Below are 18612 nucleotides of genomic sequence, written 5' to 3'. Positions count from 1 at the left end.
AGAGGCGATATCGAAGATGGCGGAGAGAGGGAGAGAGAGAGAGAAAAAGAGAAAAGGAGAGGGAGAAGGAGGAAGAGAGAAAGGGAGACGACGAAGCGCGCACCACGACTCTGATCGCGAGAATCTTTCTTAGCTGTTGAGAGCGTGGCGTGCTTCAGAGGAAAAGAAAAAAATAACACGGTGGGGAAAATAAGAAATGCTCCGCCGCATTATCTTATCTGCATTATCATACACACTGCGATATGTTGGCCTCGCGAGAGCAACTTTGCCGAGAAAACCGACACTAGCGTTCAGTTCCGCGTTTGATGTGACCAACGTTTCCATGATCCTGAGAATCGATTACTATTAATGGTATTATTGTTAGTAGTATCGTTATCGTTTTGGTGAGCAGTTCGCAGATTTTTATTTCGTTTTTTCTTCTGCGTATACATGGAAAGTTTAAGAACTCGAAAATACGTGGAATACACGTAACGTGCAAAAATGTATTACATAAAGGTACGTGAAGTATAGTGTTTGGTACAATACTCGGTAGATACATAGCGTTCGGTATGTGTTTAGTGTGCCACTAAATGTGATATCGACGATCGATTATCATCGGCGAGTGGACTACGCTTTTTCGCGGATTTTATGGCGAATGTAAAAATTCAGAGATTCGTGGAATACGCGCAACGTGAAAATATACGAGCCGCTGCATATGCAAAAGCGGTGTAAGTCAAAGAAAAGTTGATTATTACCGAGTAATGAGAGATAAAATGAGAATTCTGTAAAGCGTGGAGTGGACGATTCTCAGCGAGAAACTAACCAACATTTACCTACGCTTGCTTTTACTTCTGCGCGAAACAGGATGAAGGTCACGCTCTCGTGATGCGGTGTTAAATCAAATGCGCGAAAAATTGATTTACACCGTGTTTACGTTACGCGGCTCGTATCGTAAGGTGCCTACCTAAAGTACGATACTGTAATATTAGGTCATCCCATAAGTTCGTGCCGACTTTTGTGTATACATTTCATGCGTCGATTTCTAAACATACGGCGATAAGGGATCAATGCACTTGAGCTTAGCTGATCGAGAACAGATTTTCCTGGGTATAAGGTCGTAATATAGCGAACACAGTGACTTGTAACAGTAAAAAATGATGAGTGAAATGCGTATCCATTTTCGACATCTCGTATTATATGAATCTCGGAAAGGATGTTCTGCAACAATTGCCACGAAAAACATATGTGCTGTTTACGGCGAAAATGCGCTTTCATCTCGCACCTGTAGCAAGTGGTTGCAACGTTTTAGAGCTGGGAATTTCTGTTTAGAAGACGAGGAACGCTCCGGGCGTCCTCCTCACACAGACGAACATAAAATTCGGGATCTCGTTGAAAAATCACGAAGTTTCACAGTTCAAGAGATGTCAAATGTTCTGAAAATACCTGAGACAACGATTCATAGGTGTTTTAAAAGAAATAATATACATAACCGCTCGAAAAACGGCACGAACTTATGGGATGACCTAATATTTATGGACGTACGAAGGTTTCGGCGACGTCGATGATCCACGATTAGCTGGCAGCAGGAAAATTACAAATTTACTATAACGATGCAGATGTTTCGAGCCAGCTGTAAATGCAACGAGACACATTGGTTCGTTTGCGATGGCGAAACGAAAGGAGACAGAAAGAGAGGAAAGATATAATATACGATAGAATTATGGAGGTCAGATTGAAGAAAGAAAAATGAGGGCCAGTGAGGACTTCTGAGAATTCTTCGTCTTCTCCTCGCGAAATCGTCTTTTCGATAAATCCAAAGCGTGCGGTGAGTGATGATTTATCGTCTTATTGGATTACAATGTTGCATTTAATACGTTGTGTCGTGATCGATAGGCGCCGAATCACGCCCCTAATTGATCCTCCTCCCACAGCTGATATAAATCCTCTAATCAATAAATAACGATTCCTGGAAATTTCGTTGTATTTTTAATTGAGGTTTTTCAGTCACAAAGTGCTTTTTATTCTTAGCCTTCTTCTTATAATATACGTAGTTGCTTTTACTTTTTTTTTTTTATTATTGTCGGAATTTCATATTTTATAGTAGCTCGATTTTTACGTTAGAAAAAAGAAAACTATGTGTATTGACTTAGTTTATCACGGAGATCTTGAAAAATCTGTCGTTTCCTAATAACAAATTTTCCAATTTACCATTCTCTCTCTCTCTCTCTCTCTCTTATCGTCTAAGAAAAATCATAGTGATCATCCGAAGCCATAAAAAAGCCCAAAGCATCTTTATCGTTCCTCATGTTTCACCATTCCTCTTACTTTCTCCCCAAAAGTATATCATCGAGATTGGATCCGTACGTGCAACGCTTTCATTAAAACTTGCTATCGTAATCTACAACGATTGGAAAATTTCGAACAATCGATTACTTGAGTTCAGAATTAAAGGCATGGAACAATTGGTATAAATGGAATTGGTAGACGAAAAATTTGTCTATTGTTTCCTACAGAAAATTTGCCAATTACAATTCTCAAGAATCACAGTGATCACCGGAAACCCATGAAGAACGCAAAACTATCTATCTTCATATTTCTCTTAGCTTCTCCGCGAAAGTATTATCTTCAAAATTTCACCTATGCATACGACGATTTTATTCAAACTCAGCGTCGTTCGTCACGTACTTTGCGATATTTCAAAAATTGAGAATAATAAATTTGAAAGGGCGCTTGAGTGTAAAATTAAAAACGCTAAAAAAATTCCTCTGCTAACTTATTTATCATCCTTCCTCCGCCCCCCCCGAAAAAAATTTTTTTTGCCAATTACCACTACGAAGAATTACAACGATCGTGCGAAAGCTATAGAAATCGCGAAACCGTGTCCTCCTAGTTTCTTCTCCGAAAGGACTGTCGTCGAAATTATAGCAATAGGATGACGGAACATGAAGGGCTGCCGGTGGATGGAAACAAAACCGTAATGGCGGTGAATAATTGCCGAGCAGGCATGTACGACGCGGACCTCGGATAAGTTTGTGCGTTTGACAGGAAACGCGTTATATGGCAGTCTCATGAAAATTATATGTTGCGCCCCAACGGCGCTAGGGTGGTACGCACGTTATAAAGTCCACCCTCCCTCGTCGATCAATATATACGCCACCCATGGTGTGTTCCTCCGTCTGTCGATTTGTTTCCCATGAGCCTCGTACGGCTGCTGCCAGTTCTCTTTTATTTTTTTTTTTTTTCTTTCGCCCCTCGACCCGTATAAAACGTGAAATCACCGTGTGCGTTTCGTCGTAGCACGCGCCTGAATTATCGTAAAGCGACGTTCACGGTGTATCCTTGATTCGTTTAGCGGCCGATTATTTTCCTGTGAATTTAGAGAAATCGTTGGAATACATTTTCGGAGAGTTTTCTATGTTCCGCTTCTTCCTAGGGGAATTATTCTTAGTGCCTCTAGGGGAATCACCGGGACCGATCGCCGGTGAATTGTTCCTAGTTACATTGGCCAGTTGCCTAGGGAAATTCGGTGACTCGACTGCACATACTCTTTCCATCGAGTTTTTTGGACCGATAAGCGCCAGCCGGGCGTTATTATTAAATGCAAATTCATACTTTCATCGAGATGAGTGTAAAAAAGGAGAAGGAAGTTCAGATGGAAAATTTGTTTATCCACGAAATATTACAGCAAGTACGATATTTTAGGTATTTTCTATATGTCTGCGCGTTAGCCGCGTCTTGTACATCTTAGCATCATCTTGTGCATCTCGAGATTTTACGTAAATATATGGAAAATGGTTGCATTATAAAGGACGAGGCGCCTAAAAACAGGCCAACTAAATTTGCACCTTCCTATTCGCCGATAACAGCCGAGACGTTCAGGTGGCCTGTTTCAGGCGCCTCGCCCTGTTTCTTTCAGAATTATAATATTTACCCAGAGATAGAATGGATATTAACGTTTTCAGATTGTCAAGGTTAATAACGAGCGAAATTTATTGCCGTGATAAGAACGATTCTTTCGTTGGATCGTATCGTACGTAGATCGTGAGTTGTAGAAACGGCAAGAATTTTTGAAACAGGCAATGAGAAAATGGATCCACTCGGTCACCACCAGCAGAACTGGTTTCTTCGTCAATTTAGGAATAATAACGAAAATGTCTCAAGAATACAAAACGTCTATCTCGTTTGAATCTTGTTCTTACGTTCCATATTTAAAGATAAGATTGAAACTTGTCGTACAACGATACAAAAAGATCTATTTGAATAATCTACACACACACACACACACACACACACACTATAATCGTTTGAAAATATGTATTAGTATCGTACTGGGTATTTTCTTTCGTCATTTTATACGTTCGCGAAACGTAGAAAATTATCTCGCCGGTTCACCTCCAACGATACAACGAGTACCTCCAGTTTCAACAACGAAATTTATATTTTTTTCGTGTTGGCGTTTGCAATTAAATCAGAGTTGTTCGGACGCGTATCGAAGAGGGACAGACGTAGTTATAAAATAATTTTCGATATTTTCGTTTGGTAGCATCGTAGCTGGCGGCGTTAGCCGGGCCCGAAATTGAAATTTCGTTGGCAACCCTGGCGTCCATTTCGCGTTTCCCTTTTTCCACCGAAACAATCGAATCCTGCGCTAATTGGACCTAGCGGAACTTTGCGTAACGTCTATCTTAATATTACGCTACGAATTTCACCGATCGGAGCTTCCAATCGTACGGTACGTCACGTAAAACCTACCTATGTAATTAAATTTCGAAAAGATTCGAGATACTTAATTCTGTACGTGTGTGTGTGTGATCGAAATATAGGTCGATTATTATCGGCGATGATTTTAGTTGAATATTCGGCACATCGTAGAAATTGTATTTAAAAAGAAGAAAAAAGAGAGGCCAGAATTTACTTAAAATTAATAATTTTCTATAGTTACCATACATGTAATAATTATTAGCATAGAATGTTTAATTTGAGAGGTTCAAAGGAGAAATAGCAGAAAACCGTGGGTAAAATTTCAGACAGGAAAAAGATAATCCGATTTCCAAATCTGCAAGTTTAACATTTATGTTACATAATTATGTTTATATATAATATATACATAGTGGTTGGTAACTGGTGATACAAGCGGAAAGGGGCTGATTTTACGCGAAAAAAGAAGTCGAAAATATAGAATAAAAGTTTGAAAATTTAAAAATTTAAAAATTTGAAAATTTAAAAATTTAAAAATTTGAAAATTTGAAAATTTAAAAATTTAAAAATTTGAAAATTTACAAATTTAAAAATTTGAAAATTTAAAAATTTAAAAATTTGAAAAACGTTCGTCTAACTCTCTGTAAATTCTTATATCGACAAAAATTGAGAAACTGATTAATCGGGCAATAGAATCAGCGTGCAGATGGAAGGTTAACCACGTGCACACCTCGTTAGAAATAAACAGAGGCGTGTTTGACCCCTTTTCGAAATCCAATCCTTATAGGGGTGAGAAAGAGTACGTTTTTTCTTCTTCCAAGAGATAATCGTATTTGTATGTTCGTTAAACTTAGACACCGTGAACTTCTCGTTGAAAACAAACAAACACGTGTTTGAGTGTTTTTCGAAATTTAACTCCAACAGGGTGTCCAAACAGAGGGTTGTAAACATAAATTGGAATACTTGTGCGTGAAAAGCAGCGGACATTCAGCTAAATGGATACAAATCCGCCTACTGATACGATGTAAATATCGTAAATATCGTAAATAATATTTGTGACCAAACAACAACGTGTTAGCGTAATATAATATGTTTATATATAATATATACATAGTGGTTGGTAACTGGTGATACAAGCGGAAAGGGGCTGATTTTACGCGAAAAAAGAAGTCGAAAATATAGAATAAAAATTTTTCGTTCGAAGCTTCGTTTTCGAGAAAATCGACTTTGAATCTTCGGTCGGTACGCGTGCACTTTATCGCGTCTCGTTATAACGGATCTCACTGTAGATCGTTGTCTCGATTGACGTTATTTCTTTAATTTTTTACATTTTTATTCTATATTTTCGACTTCTTTTTTCGCGTAAAATCAGCCCCTTTCCGCTTGTATCACCAGTTACCAACCACTATGTATATATTATATATAAACATATTATATTACGCTAACACGTTGTTGTTTGGTCACAAATATTATTTACGATATTTACGATATTTACATCGTATCAGTAGGCGGATTTGTATCCATTTAGCTGAATGTCCGCTGCTTTTCACGCACAAGTATTCCAATTTATGTTTACAACCCTCTGTTTGGACACCCTGTTGGAGTTAAATTTCGAAAAACACTCAAACACGTGTTTGTTTGTTTTCAACGAGAAGTTCACGGTGTCTAAGTTTAACGAACATACAAATACGATTATCTCTTGGAAGAAGAAAAAACGTACTCTTTCTCACCCCTATAAGGATTGGATTTCGAAAAGGGGTCAAACACGCCTCTGTTTATTTCTAACGAGGTGTGCACGTGCCGAATTTCACGTCTCTAACTTCGGTCGGTACAAAGGTATGGTTATCTTCCGAAAGAGAGAAACCTACCCTTTTTCTCACCACCCCCTCCCGCCTAAGAGTCGAATTTCGAGAAACGTTCGAACACCTGTTTGTTTATTTTTAACGAGCAGTTCATATGCCGAGTCTGCAACTTCAGTGAATATAAAAATACGATTAAACTGTTTTAAAAAAATGTTACCCTCTTCTCGTTATCCGTTTGGGGTCCAAACATCCTTTCTACGTCATAAAACAAGCATATTGTCCACATTTCAAATTTCTGACTGCAGTTAGCAGTTCGGGCTGGGCGTTGACGAGCAGGTCAGTCGCTTTTGCAATATAAAACGCAATTTCTTTATTCTTGATTTCTATTTTATTTCATCCCTTAAATTTCCTGGTGTATACAAATAGATTCTATTATCCGATTAATTAATTTCTCAATTTTTGTCGATATAAGAATCTACAGAGAATTAGACGATCGAAAGCAATAACCACGAACGAAAAATTGATATGAAATTTGGAATTTTTATTTAAATTCAATGAAAATTGACTGAGGTAAAATCGATCGGTAAAAAGAATTTCTTCCTTCTTATTTAGTTTCGAGATTGCTCGCAACGTTGTGTTTTCGCCTTTCGTTTTCAACTTCTTATCCACTCAATTAACTAAACGTTTCACAGTGACTTTCTGCGTTGCGAACGTTGCCGCTTCCTCGGTTCCTCTTTCGTGATTAGGTGAACACGGGCGAAGTTTGTGTGACCTACTCCTAGCCTTGCAAGTATCGACCGATGCTTCCTACTCTCTCAATCTCCACAGCTTTTTTCCCCCGAAAATATCATCTCGCACGTTTATCACTGTTATTATAAATTTCGTATCGTTACTATTGACAAATGTGTAATTTTGTGTGCTACGCTAGATTAGCCACGTAGTAGTGACACATATTTATGAGTATGAGTGTGTGGAGTATGTGCGTGCACAGCGTCTCGTAAAACAGATTTTTTTATTTATTTATTTATTTAAATTTTACAATTTGTCCAGTAGGACATTTGGTAAAATATTATAGCTTAGTGGTATAATAATATAACATGTGGGTGGCTACCCCGAACGGGGACCATCTTCGTGTTTGTTAGGTTATATCCTTTGTGAAAACAGATGAATGCAACTGTTCCGTTGGTAATGTGGTAAAGAAGATGGCGAGACAAAGAGAGTGCTGAGACGCGTGCGAATGTATATCCACGAATATCTTGTAAATCACGTATTAAATAAATCTCAAACTATTTTGATATCAATTCTAAGTGTAATCTAATTGTTCCTATACGTTTATTTCGGTGATTAAGATCCATAATTCTCAACAGTTACACGGTGAGTTCCATGGTGATAATAGAATTTTACTTTCAACGATCCAAGTGCCCGTGACTATTGCACGTCAAATCGACTGCAACATAATAGCGTTCTCAGTTACCGTGTCTCTGTAGGTTCTCGTTTCTTATCGCCGTATAATATTTCCACTGAGATCTCCACGTTGTTCTTCGTTTCCGACAGAGTATACAACATTCGATCGCGTTAAGGTCGCTGGTTAGATCGATCCTTGCCACGTGTACAAGCAATTCGTCATTAGCTGATTCGTCCAACGCGAAGTACACGAAACGCGTAGTATCTAAAATGTCTTATTTTCTTCTCGTCGTACGGCTAAGCTTCGAGAATACGAAACGCGCGATACAACAAAATTAGGAAAAACAATCGATGAAATTTACAAGAAAAATACCTTCGATAATGTTAGGTTAGCAACTAAGTGTTTGCGGGTTTTGTCAATACCATCTAATGACAAAATCCGCAATCACTTAGTTGCCAACCCGATAATATTTCCGACGCAGCAAGAGCCTAAGGAGAAAATAATGGCCGGGCGGAACGAAAACCGGGCAGCAACGAATTCGTCTTTTTAACGAAATTTGTCAACGTGCGACGTTACAGCGAGCGCAATTAGAAGGCGGGCGGTTGTTTCTTTCCAAGCCACTTATTTCGCTGGCAGTCAGCAAACGTGACGAGAGAACGCACAGCGGAATAAAATGCACGTATCAAGGGGGTGTGCAGTGGAAGCAATGGCGAATAATTCGAGGGGACAGAATCGCAGACGGATAGGGTCGAAAAAGGAGCAGCCAAAAATCAATAGTACCATTCCTGCGACTTGTCCGCGCGTTTCCTGCCATTCCGATGACGAAACAGCCCGGCGGTTCAGTTCCATTTCGAATAATCGTTCCGCCGGAACGAAATTAGAATGCGATACGAACCGGTAAACGCGGAAAATGGAACGTTTATATTCGACCCGTCATCCCTTTGCATTCGCATTTTCTCAAAGGCTCGTACCCATTGCGATTCTTTCGTTTCGCAGTGTAGACTGAATTTATTATTTCTGTTGATTTGCACGGCGGTACGAAGATTTTCAAGAAATACGGCTGATAAATGTTTCGATAAAAAAGGACGCTTTTTTTCCCGGCGGTTGAAAATCCAGAGCCTAAAAACGATCGAAAGTGTGGACAAGAGAATTAGCGTGTTAAAAATAAATCGGTGTAATAAGTCAGACGAGTATGTAAATAATTTTTTATTTCTCGCGTAGTAACAGTTTCGTTGGGATTTTGTTGGTTATTTTCTGGCTGGCTGCAGGAGACAAGGAATATTCGATTTTTTAGCGAAACAGGTGGTTTCGTTAGCGATGTTCGTATAAACGTTTGAAACGAAAGAAACGATCAATTCAGTATGAAATAAAAGAGATTCTCGTCATTGAGATCATTTACTATTTTAAATCTGCGATCGCTCGCGTTTACTTTATTCGTCTGGCTACCATTGTTTCGTTTGCTGTTTTAGCGTGAATTCACTATTTTCTGCCAATTTAAACGTCGATACGACGATTCTTAAGAAAATGTGTGACAAATGTTGCGACGAAGATCATCCAAAAACTATGATAAAAATAACCAAAAGTTTGAACAAAGGAATTATCACGTAAAGGATGAGAAACAAGTGGATATAATAAATCAAACGAATTGTTGTTTGATTAAAACAATTTTGTATTCTTCGTATAGTGTGCAATTGTTTAATCGAGATTTTTGTTTATTTTTATGGTATCTTTCGGACGGTCCAACAAAGGTTTGGTTCTTAGCGAACCAATTTCATTAGTAATTTTCTTAAGTATCTTTGTGTAAACTTTGTGTAAATCTTTCAACTAAAAAGATAAAATAAATTCACACCGGAATACCAATGAAAACCTCCAACGTATAATTCTTCTATTATTTCAGCTCTGGCACGGTTCTCCAATTTTGATATCCCCATCTTCTTTCAACGACCAAGAAGACTCGTAAATAATATTAAAAATGGCTTTATCGCTAAACTGCGGATTTTCACGTACGTGTACCACGTATTTATAGAAAATTTGAAGGTGTAACGTTCCACGAAATGCGCACACGATATCCAATAAAGTACAGCGCTTTCTACACTGTTCGGTAGGTAAAACAGTTATCCGCGAGGTTTTACCTTCTTAGTTTACGCTCTCAAAAATATTACATACACATTGTCGCAATGATTGTCAGAAGATCGAACCCCTAAATTCGCGCGTGTCAGGAAGAAGAACCGTTTCTTTCTTTCTTTCTTTTTTCTTCTGTTTTAAAGTTAAACATTTCGATAACATGAAACTATTCGAAAAAGACAGCGACTGTTAAGCGTCTGTTATTAATTTTAATTATTCCTTTAATAATTCCAAGCATCTAGAACCACGGCATTCTATTTTCACTGTTTCCACAGGTGAACCGCAACGAGGCACAAAGACAGTTCGATTGTCTCTGAGAGTTTTTATTCGCGTCGAGGGAGTTGCAAAACTCGTGGAACGCGGCTGAATGAGCCCACGCGCATTCCCTGACTGTCGTACGCGGTCCAAGATATTGACATTGGCCCTTTTCCACCAGATCTGATCGTTTTATTATGCAGCCAGCGGAACTCGGTTTCGAGGATTGGCACAGTTTCAAGTGCACCAAGCTACTCAGACGTTTCACGACCCAGTGCTAGCCTCCGTCGGTTTATACACGTCCTAAAACATTTATATCACGGTCGATATTTCACGGTAAATTGGAAGAAACGATCTCGAATAACGTTATATCCAAGCAGACGAAAAATCCAATGGCCATTCGTTTCAGAAAACAATCGATATTAGATCGTCGAGATTATGCGAGTATTCGATCAAAATAATGAAATTATCTTTACTTTGGATCGTATTTGAATAATTCGAGTGTTCGATAAAAATAATGGAGAAATTTTTCATGCACGTCCGCGACGAGAAACATCGTTTTACGATATATTTCTAAGAAGAAAACGTTTCTGTAGGACATTTGCTGCTATACATCGATACACCTTCAGGTTTCTCGTCAAAAAATCGAACTTGAGAAAACGTTCTTTTCGACGTTACACGCGACCCTTAAAACAATAGAACTGCGTATCGAGAAGATTTTCGTTGAACAATGAACGAGGCAGATACTCGACTAATTTCATTTAGCCGAAGCATCCTGTACATTCTACAGAAATTTGCATACACGCGACCTATAATCTATAATCCATAAGCTAACGTGAATTAAATTGCCTACATACAGGGTGTTCGCGTTCAGAAGCGAAGAAAAACGTAACGCGATATTCTCGTATTTGTGTCTCGCTTGTCTTAAATTCTACGAAATTAAAGTTGCCATATCTTTGAGTCTTTCACGCTCCGCTGCCTTCGTTCGAGAGGAATACAAAGAGATTGCCATATGGCGATCGTATGGCAGAAAATTGCAAGCTGAAAACATTTTTCGAAAATGTGTATCTCTTTGCAGCTTCGCCCTCGAAATGTAAATCGAAAAAGCAAATAAAAAAAAAAAAGTGAAAAATACGCAGAAGGTGGAACTGCTCGATTTTCGAGCCCAAGCGTCACCCTAATGCGGCAACTAAGCGATTGCGGATTTTGTCATTAGGTGGCAATGATAAAATTCGCAATCACTTAGTTGCCAGCCCAATATGAAAAGAATGCGAAACAAGGCAGTCAGATGCCAATTTGTAGGGCGAAGCGCTGGAGCGTAGCAGAGGCAAATACATTTTGGATGGCCGGGAAACAGAGTAGGTGTATTTTTGTATGCGAAGAGCAATCGGATACACTGAAACGTTTGTTAGAGGACTGCGGAGGAATAGAGGATAGAAGCGTAACGCACGCGTTAGAGAAAACTGTACGAGATCGAGATGGAAAAAAGACAGAATGATAGAATGGTTGAGGAAATGAGAAAGAAGCGAGTGTGTATGAGGAAGGATAGGGGAAAAGGAAGAGCAGACGTGGGAACGCCAAAAAGAGAATGTGCGACTAACATGTGAGATTCGATTTAAGTAATTAACCGAGAGTAAATAGAATGTAACTGAGAGTAAGTTCAAGCATTAGATTGTCCCAAAAGTTTCTTTCGTTCTTGTCCCGGTAGGACAAGATGGATCACACGTAATTCGATAAAAAAATATGAAACAAAAAATGTTATGCGTCCATTGTTTCCTTATAAAACGAAGGAAATTTTTGGGACAACTTAATATTATATTAACAATAATCTAGCGTGTATTGAGGTTGAAAGAGCGTGTGAATAAGAAATCTACGTGAATCTGGTTTTGCAGCCAGAAGGCAAAAATAAATAGATAGAAAAGTGAAAAATACGCAGAAGGTGGAACTGCTCGATTTTCGAGCCCAAGCGTCACCCTAATGCGGCAACTAAGCGATTGCGGATTTTGTCATTAGGTGGCAATGATAAAATTCGCAATCACTTAGTTGCCAGCCCAATATGAAAAGAATGCGAAACAAGGCAGTCAGATGCCAATTTGTAGGGCGAAGCGCTGGAGCGTAGCAGAGGCAAATACATTTTGGATGGCCGGGAAACAGAGTAGGTGTATTTTTGTATGCGAAGAGCAATCGGATACACTGAAACGTTTGTTAGAGGACTGCGGAGGAATAGAGGATAGAAGCGTAACGCACGCGTTAGAGAAAACTGTACGAGATCGAGATGGAAAAAAGACAGAATGATAGAATGGTTGAGGAAATGAGAAAGAAGCGAGTGTGTATGAGGAAGGATAGGGGAAAAGGAAGAGCAGACGTGGGAACGCCAAAAAGAGAATGTGCGACTAACATGTGAGATTCGATTTAAGTAATTAACCGAGAGTAAATAGAATGTAACTGAGAGTAAGTTCAAGCATTAGATTGTCCCAAAAGTTTCTTTCGTTCTTGTCCCGGTAGGACAAGATGGATCACACGTAATTCGATAAAAAAATATGAAACAAAAAATGTTATGCGTCCATTGTTTCCTTATAAAACGAAGGAAATTTTTGGGACAACTTAATATTATATTAACAATAATCTAGCGTGTATTGAGGTTGAAAGAGCGTGTGAATAAGAAATCTACGTGAATCTGGTTTTGCAGCCAGAAGGCAAAAATAAATAGATAGATATATAAAGGGTGGTTGGTAACGGGTGGTACAAGCGGAAAGGGGGTGATTCTACGCGAAAAAAGAAGTCGAAAATATAGAATAAGAATTTAAAAAATTAAAGAAATAACGTCAATCGAGACAACGATCTACAGTGAGATCCGTTACAACGAGACGCGATAAAGTGCACGCGTACCGACCGAAGATTCAAAGTCGATTTTCTCGAAAACGAAGCCTCGAACGAAAAATTTTTATTCTATATTTTCGACTTCTTTTTACGCGTAGAATCGCCCCTTTGCCGCTTGTACCACCAGTTACCAACCACCCTGTATATATATATATTTGTATAATAATAATTATTATGTATATACATGTAGGTAATTATTATTATATTATTATATATATAATTATTATTATATATGGCATCAAAAAACGACGAAAACACACCTTTCTCTCGAGTCACCCGTTACACACACGTCTTAGAAGACCAGCTCGCATAAAACGAAGCTGACGTGTAGGTGTTTATCGATGCCCACGCGAGCGTTTATCAATCGTCTGGTATCCTGATATTTCACCTTCAATTATTATTCTTCATCGCCATTCAAACGATCATGCCTCATCATCGTCGTTATCTTCATCAATCGCAAACTCACGTGTACAGCGGCTCACGAAATTATACAGACACCGGCAAGAAACTTTTTCATCGATACATTACACGCGTCACATAAAACATTTTGATATTTCGTTCACGCTATAACAAGATTTCCACGTTATGATTATAACAACACACCGTGAAACGTGAAATTAATCCGAGGATTTACGTACAAGTTATCGTTGCCGTTTATCGCTGGCATACGCTTCGCGGAAATTGCCGACTTAGCAAATTAGTAAATTAGTAAATTATTATTATTATTATTATTATATAGAATCGGTTTTTGTACGTCGAACAAGGTGCACAAAAACGTATACTTAGTTTCACGAATCAATTTAGAAGGCAGTTTTGGCTACGAGCAATTGATTATTGAATTTTTCAGCTGTTTATTATTAGACCGCGGATTTTTACGCGTTTATGGGAAATTTAAAGGTACAAGCACTGTACGTGAAAGTATACGGAATATCAAAAATAGCGTGTTCGTTGTAACGTTTTCTCGATGACACAGATCTGCGTCTAAAAGAGAAAATTTAAAATTCGTATCTATCTCCAACAACATAATTAATTAATTAATTTATCTGATAGCTATAACCACTTCCAATTTTAAATTAACAGCGACTCTAGAACGTGGAACACGTTTTTATATCTAGCCATAATTTAATTATCCTTGTAAAAGTGTAACTCGTTGCTGGGAAATCGTGGCGTCTCGGTAATCTAATTGTTCTTGTCAACTAGCACTCAACCTCCTGAAATTACAGCGTTTCGATAATTTAATTTTATTACGGAATCGTTTTCGAAAATTACAACGTTGCGATAGTTTAATTGGCCGCGTCAATTATCACACATTTTCGAAAATTACAGCGTTCCAACGATATAATTGTTCTCGTCAGCTACATCTCTCTACCTTCTTCTGTAATTGCAACGTCTCGATAATTTAACCGTTCTTGTCAATTACAACTCATCTTCTAAGATTACAGCGTTTCGGTAATTTAATTCCAAATCTACACTACAACCAGTTCTTCTACAATCGCAGCGTTCCAACAATCTCGTTGTCTCTGTCAATTGCAGCTCGTCTTCCTAAAATTCTACTCTTTTTCCGTCTCGTTATCCTTTCAACTTCCTTCCGTCTTCCACTGTACCTTCGTCAAACTATGGGAGACGTATGGAAACCAACGATCCCGATATTTGTTACCTAACTCGACCTGAAACTGTCGTCCGTGTATCGAAAGATACGCGCACACGCACGAAGATCCACGCGAGTACGCGTGAGTTGAATGAAAAGCCACGCGAAAGGTGTGTTCCGATTGTATCCGAGGAACGACCTTGAGCAACGATACTACGCGGAGGAGCATTCCTTTTTAACTAAGGGCAACGTGTAGCCTGTCCGTGATCGCACGTGCGACCGCTATCGATTACGCGAGAGGCCGCCCCGAGAGCTTCGGGGGTTGGGTCGGGGGTGAGTTTTATCGGTAGCCCTCGTCAACCCTCTTTTCTCGGACTTGCCACCACGAAAATAGCACGGTGCACGCCATGAAAATAGTAACATGGGAAAATACCGATTCCAGCGTCGTCAGCAACGCCGGAGCAACCCTTCGGCTTCGTTTCCCTTTCAACCCTTTGCCGAGTGGCGAAAGCACGGAAGAAATATGAAATTTACCAATTGTACGAAATCGGAAAACTTTTCTTCTTTCTATGCCGCGTTTACTTTTTCTCTTGTGGCACAGGAATTTGGTTTGCCTTGGTTCGGTTACATTGAAGTTTAAAATTCATATTTGTTTGTAACGGCTACGCTATATCGATAGTAACGTAGGTATAGCGAATATTTTTTAATTACATTGATGACAGTATATCCGGTTATGATTTATTCATTTTTATCAGTTATAACTCATTCTCTAAAATTATAACGGGTCAATAATTTAAAAGCGCTCTTGTCAATTACAATTTATTTCTTATTAAATTTCAGTGCTTCTTGTTGTATCATCGACTGCTCATCCTTTGAGCTTCCTTTTGTCTTCCATTGTACATCTGGTCTATGTAATTGTCCGGTGTATGTATGTAAAAAGCCCGTATGTAATTTTTGTTCAGAACCATAATTTTTCCAGAACCACCTTCCTTCTTCTAATTTTATTTTTCTTACTGCTTTATGTTTCCTTTATGTTTCCTTGCAGCGTTCAGGAGCCGCGAATGTCCATTTACAAATTTCTCCCAATTTGATTATTCACAAAAAGGGAGCCACCTCAATTTCGATCATCTATCGATATATTCTCGATGTCATCAGCCTGAGTAGTATCGCGAAGGCTTTATACTTGAGTATCTCGTTAACAAAAATAGTTTACGCGAAGGCGCATAATCCGCCGGATATTTACGTTTAATAGAGTGTAAGTAACGCGGATCTCTTTTCTTTCTTTTGACGTAACCCAGGTAACCCAGATCTAATCCAATCGCATTTTTGATTAACTTAAAATTAGATCTGGATTAGGTCAGATTAGATCTGAGTTGTCGGGCGATTGCCTGCTCGTACCCCCACTACCATTCTACCCCTCTACGCTGCTTCTGTCACGTGGCATGAATTTCGTTTTACGTCGCGACCACAGCGGCAACGTTATTTGCCCCCTCCACCTCCATTTGTCTACAGCGTAGACGACGCGATGAGGACAACAGAGTGGTAGTGGGGGTAATGCGACGTCGCGGATTCTCTACACCTGGCAGCACTAGCTTCAATTTTTCTGGGGCTAGAGGCGCGGGAGAGTCGTCGCGCCCACGCTTTTACTTATCGATACCACTGTATCAAAATGAAAAATAATTTTACTATTTTTACTTAAATTTACTACTTTTTGCAGTAATTTTCAAATAAACGATAATCCTTTTTGTGAATACTTATCTTTCTTTCTTTATTTCTTTCTTTATTTTGCTTTCCGACCGTGTTCGATTGGTTTCTTTGGCGCGGAAGAATTTTAAGAATTGAAAGAGTTGCGAATGTCTCTTTGGCTATCTAGTCCTTTAAACTGCAGTGTAACTTTAGGGTTTCTATACTTTTCGAGCTTCGGATTTTCTGCGACCTTCGTAAAATTATTTAGTTTACGAAGGTATTTCGCCCAATTATTTACTTTCTCCGTTCGAGATTGCAATTTCTAGATTTCTGTCTTCTACATTTTTATTCTTTGATTCCTGATCGTAATATTTAGGAAATTCTCGTAGCGAAAACGCGAGAGAATGTCGCATTTCTGCGGAACAGCATTCTGCACTTTGTCATAGAGAAGATCGGGCGATCGTGTCGACGCAGTTCGACGAAAGACGATGACCATCCTTCGCTTGCCTCTCGACCTTCCAAATTTCGATACCGCTGCGACTAAAATAAATCGAAACATGGCGAGAGATCGTTGTGCCACAACATAGAACAAGTTCGTAAGAATCGATTGAACGAACCCACGTAAATGTCCAAGGATTTCTCGGTTCCTTAACCTATCGCATATATCTTGCATCCTACACGTGGTAAATAGAAGCAGCGTGGCATTAAATGACTTTACTTAAATCGCAATTAACATCTCATCAGAACGAACTTCGTATTATACGATGAGACGAAGAGTTTCGTAATCAAGTTCATTTTATGTAGCCAGATCGTAAGTATGCACATTCCTGCACGCAGAAACGATAAATTTGAAGAAATATCTGTACAGTTTCACACTTCGATATGACGAAATTCTCACATTTCCTGTGTACGATATTCTCGACAGATCCTAATTTTCCTAATTTCCTAACGAATTTACGCTGACTACAAAAAGTATCTGTACGCTCGATGTTGCATTTACGTGTTAGTTAAATCGATCCAACTATAATGAATAACGCAGAAAATGCATTTGAGTCCATAACTGAAGACTTTTTGCAGCTAAGTGCTGTAGATGTGAAAATGAAAAAATTTTCTTTTATTTATCGTCCAATGTCCCACGTGCCAATAACAATACCGTGGCACGAAATTTAAGAACAACTTGCATTTGTAATTACCGATAATGTTTAAAGTTGATATATCACCGATACGTCCAACATATGGTCTTTGTACCTAACGACGTACCATAAGCGCCATAACGCGATAGACGTGCTCGAATGGATGGACGCTAAATATCGCTAATTTCATAATTTCATAATTATAAAATTATAATTTGGATTGGTTTCATTGGTGCGAGAAAATGTTAAGAATTGAAAGAGTTGCGAATGTCTCTTTGGCTAACTGGTCCTTTAAACTGCAGTGTAACTTTAGGGTTTCTATACCTTTCGAGCTTCGGATTTTCTGCGACCTTTGTAATTTTATAACAATTACTTATAATATACTTTCGTAACAAAGATAAGAGGAACATCTTGAAGAAAATATATTCTTCGCTTTTATACAAGTTATTTAGGGAGAAACGTGGTTGGTCTTGTAACTTGCAGCGCTCGCAAATTTAAATGTACGGCGCATTCGGTTTTCTCTGTGACTATGAAGTGACACGTACAGACCTTATTTTCTACAAATACGTTCCTTTCTCTGACGAAATTCGACTATACTAATGCAAACAAGTAGAAGACACCGTGATGCATTTGAAGTATTCTAATGAAAGTACAATAATATAAAAAAAAATATATATAAAAAGGTATAATAATATATACATACGAATAAAAATTCGAAATGAAATTTCCAAAGTAATTTTCAAACAGAAAAGTTCTTTCTGTCTACCAAGAAAACGTAACGTTCGTCACGTACAGCGTTACACGCGAGAAGTCCCCACTCGTTCGCAGCGCTGTATTTGGAATATGGAAAATTTGCATACGGAATTTGTATACGGAAAATCAGTACGCAATTATCGTCCATTGCTACGTCACTCCAAAAATGTGATATTTTTGGCCGATTTATCTACTTTTTCGTTCCCTTGCGGATCGATACGCCATGACACCGTTGTTTCTGCTTTTCTCTTTGACATCGCGCGTCATCGTTCATCAGATGGTACAAAAAAAAAAAAAAAAAAAAAAAAA

At 38.6% G+C, this 18612-nt stretch overlaps 1 protein-coding gene and 1 long non-coding RNA gene across 6 annotated transcripts in view; one reads left to right on the top strand and one right to left on the bottom strand.

The window, feature by feature from the left end:
* LOC100745091 (IQ motif and SEC7 domain-containing protein 2) overlaps nucleotides 1-18612 on the bottom strand; it is a 142922-nt gene that overhangs the window by 82083 nt on the left and 42227 nt on the right. The window contains exon 1 of one of the 4 annotated variants that reach the window (XM_033319817.1): nucleotides 13404-13724. The exons of the other annotated variants lie outside the window; for them this stretch is intronic. The gene's annotated coding sequence lies outside the window, so the exon portion shown is untranslated. Of the gene's footprint in view, nucleotides 1-13403; nucleotides 13725-18612 lie in introns of those variants that run through there. 4 annotated transcript variants of the gene reach the window in all.
* On the top strand, nucleotides 89-11992 carry LOC105680522. Of its 2 annotated transcripts, XR_004461390.1 has the most exons (4): nucleotides 89-495; nucleotides 1596-1804; nucleotides 9782-9985; nucleotides 10284-11992. It is a non-coding gene; the product is annotated as an uncharacterized LOC105680522 (long non-coding RNA). The 2 variants fall into 2 exon arrangements; XR_001102151.3 differs by lacking the exon at nucleotides 89-495 and having other exon boundaries at nucleotides 1510-1804.

The sequence above is a fragment of the Bombus impatiens genome, unplaced genomic scaffold (genome assembly GCF_000188095.3).
Source record: "Bombus impatiens unplaced genomic scaffold, BIMP_2.2 scf_0217, whole genome shotgun sequence".
In the NCBI taxonomy this organism is placed as follows: Eukaryota; Metazoa; Arthropoda; class Insecta; order Hymenoptera; family Apidae; genus Bombus; species Bombus impatiens.
Note: the sequence above shows the minus strand (reverse complement) of the source record. Positions and strands in the feature narration are given on the sequence as shown.